Source organism: Physeter macrocephalus, unplaced genomic scaffold (assembly GCF_002837175.3).
Source record: "Physeter macrocephalus isolate SW-GA unplaced genomic scaffold, ASM283717v5 random_44, whole genome shotgun sequence".
NCBI lineage: Eukaryota > Metazoa > Chordata > Mammalia > Artiodactyla > Physeteridae > Physeter > Physeter macrocephalus.
Window position 1 is genome coordinate 16151 of NW_021145330.1, and position 11418 is coordinate 27568.

The following is an 11418-nucleotide window of genomic DNA, read 5'->3' on the forward strand; positions in this document are numbered from 1 at the left end:
GGAAGCCCCCTCCTTTTTTTTTTTTTTTTTTTTTTTTTTTTTTTTTTTACACAGTGACTTTTTGGGGAAATTCAGCTTCCTGTTGTGGACCTTGTGGTTCTCCCCACATCTGGAGGGAGTGATTTCACGGTCCCAGTGCAACACTTCCAACAAGGGGAAAACCCACTGAATTGAGTCAGGACAGCCTAGCTCACAGGGGCTAGAGTGGGGGCAAGCTCAGCTTGGCCTCGCCCTTGATGGTGGGTCCCTCCCTGCCACATTCTCAAGGTCCTGACAGTGAGCCAGTGCCACATCGCCCTTCTGACTGCTCCCTTTACCTGTGGGATTAGTGGTGGAACTGATGGGCCCTCTTTCTGGCCCTGAAGAATCTGAGGTCTCTTGTGCCCAGTGTTGCTGCTGTAGCTGTCGGCCCCCAAGACCAAGGCCTCGGTAGTTTGCCACCATGTTAGGTGAACAGAATCGGATAAGGACACTGAAGAAGTGCACTGTTACGGCATGTTCCTTTTTTCAGTGTCAGCCTTAGAGTCTAAAATGAGGGCCAAATCTGGCCCCCACCTGTGTTTGTAAATAAAGTTTTATTGGGACGCAGTGGTGTTGTCTATGGCTGCTTTTGCACTGCAACAGTGGCAGCGTTTTTGCAACAGGGACTATCTGGCCCTCAAAGCCTGAGACATTAACTCTCTGGCTCTTTGCAGAAGAAGCCTACAGTTGCTGGTCTGGAGTGTTGGGATGGGTGTGTTTAGCAGACTGTTGCTGTCCTGGGGGAAAGCTCAGGCCTCGGACCCCTGGTCCCTGGGCTGTTGCCTGCAGCCCTGTGAGCCCTGGCAGACAGCTTGCCATTGCATCTCAGGGCTAGACCGATGCTTCAGAGGGTCCTTTTTGTCCAGCCTCTTCATTTCATGGATGGGATGTGTAGAGAATGGTGGTTGGCCCATGGTCACATCAGCGTAGATTAAATCGAGCCTCAAACCCAAGGGTGTCCACTCTGGGACTGCCTGCCCTCCCAATTTCATGGAGACTCTGAGTGCTTCCTGCCCCTCTTGTGAGTCACTGGGTTTCCTGGGAGCAGCTTTTCTCAGGCACAGTGACAGGCTTGGCACAGCTTCTAGTGGGCCTGGCCTTTTTATTTGTGACCTTCTGGTGAACTCTGGAAACATAACTGTGCAGCCTGGGTGGGAAGGGCTGTGTGCGTGTCCCTGGCCGAGCTGGGAGGGTGGGCGTCTGCCTCTGATTCGAGTCAGGCTCTGGCTGAAGTCCTCCTCGTCCCTCAGCCTCAGCTCCACAGGTGTACAGTGGGGCTGGTGTCACCTTCCAAGGGGGGATTGTGCCCAGTAAGGGGTCAGTTCCCACAGTGTTTTCGAATGTGTGTTTCATGACATGAGGAATAGCCAGATGACAGTAGTTTCAGATGGGTCCCTTGTGTGGAGACGACGGGCAGCAGGCCTCTCCTGCTCCCCAGGAGTGAGCTGTCCTCAGGCGGGGCCTGGGGGTTGGCATTCGGTGAACCTTTGGAGCTTTCTCAGCTCTGGATGAGTGCTACCTGTAGTTAGATTCTGACAAGTGCCATCTGTAGATGATTCTGAGTTGGACACTAGAGAAGACCTTCTTGGGCAGGCCTCTGCCAAGGGGCCGCCGTTTCTGGGTTCTGTTCGCAGATATGGCATGATTTTGCTGTTGTCTGATGTCGTTTCTCCCTTTGTAGAACCGGATGGGACTGTTGAGCTGTGGCAGGGTGGGCAGGCGGACGGTGTAGGGGGAAGTTCGAGGGAAGGGGGAGGTCCAGAGGGGGATCACACTGGGGACGTCCCCGGGTGGAGGGACTGCTGGGAGATGTCTGGGGCAGGGGCAGGCCACAGCTAGAAGAACGTGTTCCTACCTCCTCTGGTTGTACTATTTTTGGTATTGGATGCTCACAGATGTCTGCTGGTTCCAGCAAAATATGCTCAGCTCACAGTGGACCTGGCTAGTGGGATGAGGACAACCAGCCCTGGTCGCCTATGTCCAGCTTGTCTCCAGCCTGCTCTTGGGGGGGCACCAGGCCCATGCTTGCTCCCTTACCTGTGCACAGGGTCCCACTAGTCGAGAGCCTTGTTTGTAGAGCCACATGACGTGGTGATCCGTGCCAGCTTGCCCTGACAGGAAGCAGAGCTGTGTTAAGAAGGATTCTGAGGTGGTGTTTGGCCTGCAGTGTAGGACTAATGGTATGTGGCCCCTGGCCCTCCCTGGTCTTAGCCCTGCCATCTAGCATCTCTGTGGGGAGGGTCGCTTCTTGTCATTGAGCAGGTGAGGTTAGTGACCCCCCCAGGTGAGCCTGGGCTGTGAGAGTGGGGTCAGTGAATGGGGTCTGCCAGTGCCTGGGTGTGCAAGGAGAGGCTCACAGGCTGTCAGTGGAAGGTGGACTGATGCCATGCCACAAATGCACAAGGCTTTGGACCTCTTTTTCCCCAGGGGTTGAAGGTGACTCACCAGGGTCTGTGCCCCAGAACCGTGGCTCTGATTGCACTTTGTCCTGGGATCTTCACACAGTTCGTGCCACCTGCCTCTCTTCCTCCTGGTTTTGGTCTCTCATGTAAGAATTCACTGAGGCCTGGATGCTTTCGTGTGACAGGAATTGCCAAGTGTGTGATCTTCTGGGCACAGCTCAGCCTTGGTGAGTGGCTGGTCTGAGTGGACGTGGCTTCTGCCTCCATGCCCTCTTCTTGGAGCTCCTGGTGCTGTTCCTGGGGCTCAGCCGTTCAAGAGCGAGCACACAGAGTGGGTGTCCCCCTGCTGTTGCTTAGCTCAGGGGGCGGGCGAACTTGAGGTGTTGAAGCAGGTCACTGGAGGACGCAGGGCCCAGGCCTGGGGCAGTGAAGCAGGATACCTCGAATTGGCTGAGCTGGGGCTGGTTTTGAGCCAGCCTGCAGACCTGGGAAGGCTGCCCACTGCCCCGTGTTCATATGGGCACCCAGCAGGCCTAGGTACAGAGGTTCCTGGTGTCTGAGCTCTGTACCTCAGACAGCTGAGGGCCGGGGTAGGGAGGCCGGCCGTATTGTTTCTAAACTCTCACTGGTATTGACCATGCATGGGCTGGGTGGCTGCAGAGTGCAGCGCAGGACACGGGTTGGGGAGAGGGGACTGGCTGGGCAGTGGCACCACCCTCTGGACCACAGTTTACCCCCCCCGTGGGATGGGGGTCATGTTGTGGGGTCTGTGCCTTCCTTCCATGCTGCAGCCCTAGCTGTCTAGCAGAAGAGTCAAGGCCTGGGGTGTCTCTGAAAGGTAGGCATTTGCTCCTCTGTTGGAGCCATAGGCCAGGGATCTCCTGGGTGCAGGCATCATAGACCTCAGGCTAGCCGGCTCCTCTGCTGTTCAAGGTTATGGGGTCTTTGCGGGCCGTTAGAGCCTGTCGACTGGACAGGTTGGTGGCCGGACTCGGTGGTGGCTGTATAGGGCTTAGCAGAGTGGGCATGTTCCATTGTAAATAGCATTTCCCATGACAGCCCTTAGAGCACGTTAGAGGTGGTGAGCGGGGACACAGTTCATGCACAGATGCTGCCCGGCCTTAGGCAGGATGCAGGCTGGGGAGCTCTGTTTGTTTAAAGTTGGGTCTTGTGTTCTTTGTTGTTACTTATTAAGCCATTGATTAACCTTGTGGGTGGTACCGAGCTGGCCTTAGGCCTGGCAGGTGGGCCAGCAAGCTGGCCAATTCTGGACGGAAGAGCATTGTTGCTTTGAAAACCGGGTGCTGGGATTGAGGATTCTGGAGCCTGTAGTTGCTTCCCCTTCTGGCCCAGTCATAGATGAACATGACTGAAATCAGATGTGCACAGCAGTTTCACATCGGCGTCCAGGAGGAATCCTGAAGTCTGCGGAAAATTTAGGGGAAATTTAGAACAGTGATCCCCACGTCATCGTTTTCACTCAGAATGTGCATTGAGATTTTGGTAACTCAGAGAGTCACAAGACTGCATTTGAAAAACAGAACAGGAGTGGCGTCAGTCAGCCCACGCAGGCAGATCCCTCAACAGGGTGGCTGGCCTCCTGCCTCTCTTCAGTCCCCTGCACCACCCCAGCCTTTCTGCATGGTGGCCGAACACCCGTTGCCCAGGGCCTGAAATGAAGCAGTGTGTGTGTGTCCTCTGCACACTGCAGCCACCTGGTGAGTCCTCCCCAGGCTCTGAGGCCCAAGCGAGGCCCTGGCCACAGGGAGTAAGCAAGTAGGATGCTGACATGTGGCGTCCTGGTCAGCCCCAGGCATCTGGCCCAGAGCACCTGTCCTTAGGTGGACAGGCCGGGCTGCAGCCAGGCCCCAGGTGTGGCATCCCAGTTTTGGAGTGCCTGGCCCTGTGCTGGGCAGTGTGGGTCCTGAGTGAAGAACCACAGTCCCGTGGGCTCTAATTCCACCTACAGGTCAGGAGGGCTTGCTGGAGAAGGAACATTTGCTGGGACCTGTTGGAAAAGTGGAGTTCCTGGGGCCACAGCCGGTGGTGGGGAAGAGCCTACACCCCAGGAGGCCCAGGAGGCTGTGCTGAGGAAGAAGCCCGGCCCTCTCCCAAGAGTGCCGAGATCAGACAAACAGGTCAGAGTGCTGGGGAGGGTGGCCAGCACACGGCACCGCAGGGCACAAGCTTCAGGAAACAGCATGTATGCCTGTGCCTCAAACACTTTTCCTCTAGGTCTCTATGGGCCTCTCCCTCCCCCATCTTTGTAGTCTCTGCTCAGAGGGCTCCTCCGTGTGTCCCCAGCACTCAGCGTGTCCCGTGAGGTATGCGTGCTCCTCTACCGGCGTCTGGAGCCACATCGGCACGCTGTAGCAGCAGGGTGAACCGTACCATATGAACATGTGGTGGGACCGTGTCCAGGAGGGGCGCAGGCCCTGTGTGGTTGCCTTGTCCAGCTCACTCTGCCCAGTCTGTTCTGTCACTCCAAGGGCCAGCATCCTGCTCCAGGTTCAGGATGCCGTCAGCTCAGCTCCCTCAGCAGACCCCTGCCCTGGAGGCTGTCACTGTTCTCAGTGGGGGGGACTCTCCTCAGTCACATGTGTCTGATTCTCTCCCTTCCTCATTCTCCAGCTCAGCCAGATTCCTTTTCCAAAAATAAAAGCTCTGCCACCTCCTTCTCACCAGCTTTATCCCAGTTCTCACCCCAGGGTAGTGGTATTCCCTCCCAGAGCACCATAAAATCCCCTCTGGAGTTGCTTGGGGCAGCAGCGCAGGCCCCAGGGTGGACAGTGCCGCCAGAGCGCTCTCCAGACTAGCGGCTCACAACACCTCTTCTGTGGCGGGTCTGGGCCTGGTGTGTTATGCTAATTTTAACGTTTTTCTTTTTGAGCTGGGTTCCCTTTTTACCAAGTAAAACCATCACCCCAGATGGCAGCATTGGGGCATTTGCTTGGAGCCCTGTATTGTTACCAGTGACCAGGCTCCTTCCTGGGCATTGGCAAACCTTGCTAGGCTGCTGAATGCTTTCCTCAGGTAGGGGCTTTTGGATTCTGCATTTATGGGCCCAGAACTTCTTCCCTAAGTTGGCTCAGAAGCAAAAAGAGGAAGGTCATTGAGTTTCCTCGCAGAACACTGACCATGCTGCACGCCTGCGTTTCTGCTCCTCTGTCCTGGCGATCTGGGATGCGGCCGGTGGTGTTGCTGCTGTTTGTCTTCCTTCATGGATAGGGTTTTGGGAAACCCAAAAAGCAGCTGTTTGGGGTCCTGGAATGCCCTTGGTGGGGATATTTGACCTTTTGACTCTAAAGGTTTCCTCCTAATTTGGCTGGTTGCAGGGTTTTCTGTGGTGGTGTGGTCCCCATTTGCAGAATTGACAAAGGCCCGCTCACCCTGGGTTCTGGCTGCCCCAGCGGTCTGCAGCACCACTGTCGCCAGTGCCTCCACCTGGAGCAGTTGGTGCAGGTCTGCACCCCTCCCTCCCTAGGAGTTTGTGCCCCTTGCCCCCCTCACCTGGGATGCCCTCTGTCCCCTCCTGACTCACTCCTGTCACACCCACGACTCACGGAAAGCGCTCTGTCAGCATAGATAGCTCTGTGGTCATGGCTCCCGGAAGCCTCTCTGCACCCACAGACACAGGGCCTGCCGTGTGTTCTTGTGCCGTCACCCCAGGGTCGCCGTGTCTCTTCTCTGGGTCCGCTGCTTTCCTGGAGCCCTCATTCATCTCTGGCTGGGAGTGTGGGTCCTTAACGGGATATCCAGCCACAGTGATAGGGGCCACTCGTGTCCTACCGAGCTCTGGGATATTTGGTGGCCTAACATGGAGTTTTTGCCACCTGTTACAAACCCCTCATTTGTAACAGCTGGGTGGTGTTGCCACTCACTGCTGCTGGGGGCCGCCTGTGGGCGGCGATGTGTGATTCACAGGGCTCCCGGGGACCCCGCTGCCCAGGCCCCAGCCTTCTCTCCTTGACAGCCAAAGGCCTTTCTTTGAAAGTCTCCTCGGGAATTCCCTGGCGGTCCAGTGGTTAGGACTCCTCACCCTCACTGCCTAGGGTCCGGGTTTGATCCCTGGTCAGGGAAATAAGATCCCACAAGCTGTGCAGCGCGGCCCAAAAGAAAAAAGGTCTCCTCTTTAGTGTCGGTGCTCTTGCTGCCTCCCCTCCTTCCTGCCCACCAAGAAGCACACTCCTGGAGTCCAGAATGCTCCCCAAGGACAGAGTGTGCATGAGAGGGCCTGGCACACACCAGGCCTTTGCCGTGAGCCTGTGAATTTGATTGGGCCTTCTTTTTCTGGATCAGTGGTTTCCGACTTTGTTTTGCTCTTACGTGGTGCAGCCAGCTCTTAGGCACCAGCCAGGTGTGTCAGACAGACCAGTGGGAAGTGCCTCACTCCCACAGAGCACACCCTGCTGAATGCTGAGGCCCCTCAGGTCCTGCCCCGTGACTCCAGTGCATCCTCATCTGCTCCCCTGAGCAACTGGCACCTGGCTCAAGATACTTGGCCAGCCCGACCACAGACTCAAGGGAGGGCCAGGCTCTGCTGTCCTGTGGGTTGTGCCTCGTTCCCCACTGCCCCCAACAGCTGACCTTTCATGCCACCTCTGCGAGCGTGTCCCAGGACATTTCCCACTTCTTTTTGCATACCAGATTGTCTTATTCTTCCTAATTTTGTGGTAGTGCTGGGCAAAAATGGTATCTCTCATTTGTGTTTTCTTAGTGTCTTCTCACGTATTTTAGCCACTTGTACCGTCTTCTCAGTCTGTGCCACTCATCGCCTTTTCCTCTTGGTGTGTGTGCGTCTTTGAGTGGGGCTCATTCCCGCGCCAGTTAACCCCCTCAGCTCTCTCACTGGGTGCCACCTGAGTGCTGTCTGCTCTCCAGAACGGAATTGGAGCGTGGTCATTTCTTCTCCTAGGTGTGACCCACCACACACTTTTTTAAAAAATAAATTTATTCATTTCTTTATTTATTTTTGGTTGTATTGGGTCTTCATTGCTGCGCGTGGGCTTTCTCTAGTTGCAGTGAGCGGGGGCTACTCTTCGTTGCGGTGTGCGGGCTTCTCACTGCGGGGGCTTCTCTTGTTGCGGAGCACGGGCTCTAGGCGTGCGGGCTTCAGTAGCTGTGGCGCACGGGCTCAGTAGTTGCGGCTCGCAGGCTTACTTGCTCCGTGGCACGTGGGATCTTCCCAGACCAGGGCTCAAACCCGTGTCCCCTGCATTGGTAGGCGGATTCTTGACCAGTACACCACCAGGGAAGTCCGTGACCCACCACACTCTTGACCGAACAAGATCACCTCAGTTTTGGCCTGGCTGTCCCTGTGAGTGACACTTACTCATAGGCTCTTCTTTGGCAAGTCAGATGTGTAAAGTTGGCAACCATCTGGCCATTTGTCAGTTGCTTGAGTGTGACCGTGGACCCAGCTGGCCAATGACTTTGAAGCACTTAGACTGTGTTGTTAGACTATTTTCCAGGGTCTTGGGTTTGCTTCCATTTACCTCAGTGACTTATTAGTGGAAAAAACGTGCTTGTGGATTGGAAAATACTAGTCTGTATAGCCCCTGTTGGTTCCCAGAGTTATTCCATATATGTATAGTGTTTGAGCCCACGCCAACTTCAGGAAGCAGGGGTGGTCAGTTAGGGCCACTGTGCCAGGCCATGGGAGGCACTGCTTGTCCCTGGGTCAGAGTGAGGGCTCACTGAGAGGTCCGGGCCCCTGTGCCATGCTGGCCTTGGCTGGGATGAGGATGTGCCATCCATCAGCCCCGACACACAGCTGCTTCCCTGAAGGAAGCCATAATTCCCCCATCATCCCTCCATCCTGCAAGGGTGGTTCCTATTTCTACCTTTGACAGAGTCAATTCCTTGAGGAGGAATCTGCTGACAGGTCCTGCTTGGAGAAAACTGGATTTGACCTGCAGGATTTCAAATGTCATGACCAGAGGGTTGATGGGGCTGCTGTTAAAGTAATCCATGACAGATGTGTGCGTGGTGAGTGCTTGGTGAGCACCATCTAAGGGGGTTCAATCAAATGCTGAACATGCACCGGGGTCCTTATGGAGATACCCACCACGTACATGGCAGATGTGGAAACATGAGTGCAGCTAGTAGTCATGTTTTACTTAAATAAGCACTTATTATTATTACTTTTATTATTATTGACTCGTTATCACTTTGTTGAATATTATTTGAGGTCATCAATACAGTTTTGGGAAAGGTTCCGTGGCTCTGAGAGTTACCTTGGTTTGGGGGGCGGGGTGCTCCCTTTGTCTGGGTCTGGCCTGTCAGCCGTCCCTGGTGGGGACGAAAAAGGCAGGAACAAGGTCATTCCCATTTCTCAGATGAGAAAACTGACCACACAGCTGATTAGAGGGTGGTTTCCCTCACTCTGGAGGTCCTCGGAGGTCTCTTGGCCTTGCCTTCTTCCTTGTGTCAGGGTTATTGTTTTTGTTTTTTTTTTTTTAAAGAGTGTTGCAATGCTTTATTTTCCAGCGTTCAAAAACTGAGAGGCAGGAAGGAGCTGGAGGTCACATGTGTGGCAGAGCCGGTTTGTGCTGTTCTGTAGTTGTTTCAGCACAGCCCCGTGTGACCAAGCCAGAGAGATTAAGTGTCTTACTTAGGTCACACAGCTCTTAAGTGGCAGATCCTGAAGTGCAAGCGAATCCTCTGATCTTAGTTCTGGGCCCTGAGACAGAAGTTTTGCTTTTGAGTCCCAGCAGCTGTTGAAAGCCCCAGTGTGTCATTCCTGTTCTTAAGCCTTTGGTTCCCTGTCTCTGCTGGGACCAGTTGATTGATGTGGAAGCCTGGCAGGTGCACTGCTCTGATCTCCTATAAGGAAAGGACAGGAAACCTCCAGGTGCTGCCTCAGCTTTCAAGCAATGCCCAGCCCTTCCCCGCCAGCTATGGGTTGGGTTTGAATGGCTTGGAGTGGTGTGGAGGAGGGGACCCTGGACCTTGGAGGGGGTTAGAACCTTTTGGCTTATCATTCCTGCATAAGGCTGTGAGTTTCATGTTACGTTCTCCTTAACCCAGCCCCCAGGGCAGCGTGGTGGTGATGTGAGGCTGGACCAGCCGAAGGCCCCCAAGTTCACCTGACCTCTCACTCTGGTTGATTCTGTGTTCCTAGCCTAGAAGTCCGGAAAGCGTTTGGACTGTACTGTGCAGTCTCACTGCCGATGCACGCGACTGTCAGTGCCAGCGAGACACTTCCGTCTTCCTTTCCTAAATAGACCTTCTGGTCCTCCTTCCGCTGAGGCGGCTGGCCTGGAGTCCTGCCAGGTTCTCCTTCTGTGATGGCGCAGATTGTAAGCTGCTCCCGAAATCTAATTTCAGGCCTGAGATAAAATGGTTTTGTTGACCTGAGGTTGTTGAGTAGGAAGGCAGGAGACTTGAGTTCTCCTTCTAGGGGTTTCGTGTTGCTGGAGTGATGTTTGCTTGCTTAGAAGACTCGGTATTCCAGCCACGCTGAGAGTCCACTGTGCTCCTCCTGTCGCTGAGGCTGGCCTCACTGTGTCTCCTACACAGACTACCCTTCTAGAAACTTTAAAAAAAGTTGTTTCTTGCACCTGACCTGGTTTTATTTATTTTCGAGCCCAGGAAGACGTGTTCTGTCACTCATAGGTGTGGCACGTGGCAGGGTCTCCTCACGTTTGGCCTGTTGAGCAGCCAAGTGGTGGAGGCAGCACTTTCCTGGGTCACCCCTCGGAAGACTTTGCTGCTTCCTGAGCCTGGAGGTTGCTCTGGCTCCATTGTCTCTGAGATTACAGAATGCTCACTGCAGGAGGCTCCTGCCTCTTTTGGAATCTCAGCCAGTGTCCGCGCTTGAGGTCCTCCTGAGTGAGGCAGGGGCTGCACCACCCCTGGGCTCATGCACGGCTCTCCTTTGCTCCAACATGCCACGTGGCACACACTCAAGCACGGCCGTCGCAGCTCGAGTTTGTCAAGATCTGAAGTTTGGCTTGGTGATGCCGAAAGGCACCTGCGTGGGGACCTGGCCAGTCTGGGTTGAGTCCTCCTTCCCTCGTCGTGGGGCTCAGGCATGGCCTGAGCCTCAGTTTCTCCCTCTGTGAGGAGGGAGCAGTTGCCCCTTCCCTGGAGGTTGCGAGGGACTGAGTGGAGTGTCAGATGAAGGACCACGTGAAGGGGTGTCCTCTGCTCATCGCTGTCACACTGAGTAGAGGATGCACTAGGCCACACCTCCACGCCTGTCCACGCCTGACATCGTCTTTTGGGGCGTGCAAATCCCCGCCGTCAGGGCAGGGAGCAGGTGTGCCAAGGAGAGTCCCTTTCTGGAGAGTGCAGGGGACTCTACTCGGCCCTCCTCCCTGAGCCCTGTCACCCCAGGCTCAGGTCAGAAGGTCAGCAGAGGCACTGGCCTCTGCCAGATCTTTCCCACAGCCCAGGGTGAGGTACTCGGGGTCAGCCCGCCCATCCCCTACCCTAGTGCAGACTCCCCGGAAGTGGCTATGCAGGGGACCTGGCTTCTGCCAGCTCTGCCTATCGCTGGCGGCCCCTCTTCCCACCCCGTCACTCTGCTCTGCCCGGCTCAGCATCCTTAAGGCTGGTCTCTCTGTTTGGACCACACCCCCCTTTCCTCCCTCAGCTGCAGTGGGGAGCTAATGGGGACACGAGTGAGGAGGAACGGCAGAGGCCAACATCTCCCATCTGGGGTCTCCTGCTGCTCCTTACTGGCTCCTGTTCTGTGCCCCAGCTGCCCAGAGCAGTGGTTGACACGTGCGTGGGATCAAGCAACGCCCCTTTGGGTGCTTAGGCCCTTCTCTCCCTGCTCTGTTTCCCTGGTCTGGCCTCCCTTGAGGTCTGTCACCTCCCATCCTTCTGGTCTCGGCTCAGCGCCCCCGCTCATCCCATCAGAACAGCCTCTCCTAGTGTCACTCTATTGTCTACTCTCTTTTTTCTCTCTCTTTTTTTTTTTTTTGCATTACGTGGGCCTCTCACTGTTGTGGCCTCTCCCGTTGCGGCGCACAGGCGCGGGCCGCAC

The 11418-nt window shown here is 55.4% G+C and overlaps 1 protein-coding gene across 5 annotated transcripts in view; it reads left to right on the forward strand.

The window, feature by feature from the left end:
- The window catches only part of ELL (elongation factor for RNA polymerase II), an 81076-nt gene that overhangs the window by 12579 nt on the left and 57079 nt on the right, over nt 1–11418 (forward strand). The window lies entirely within an intron of this gene.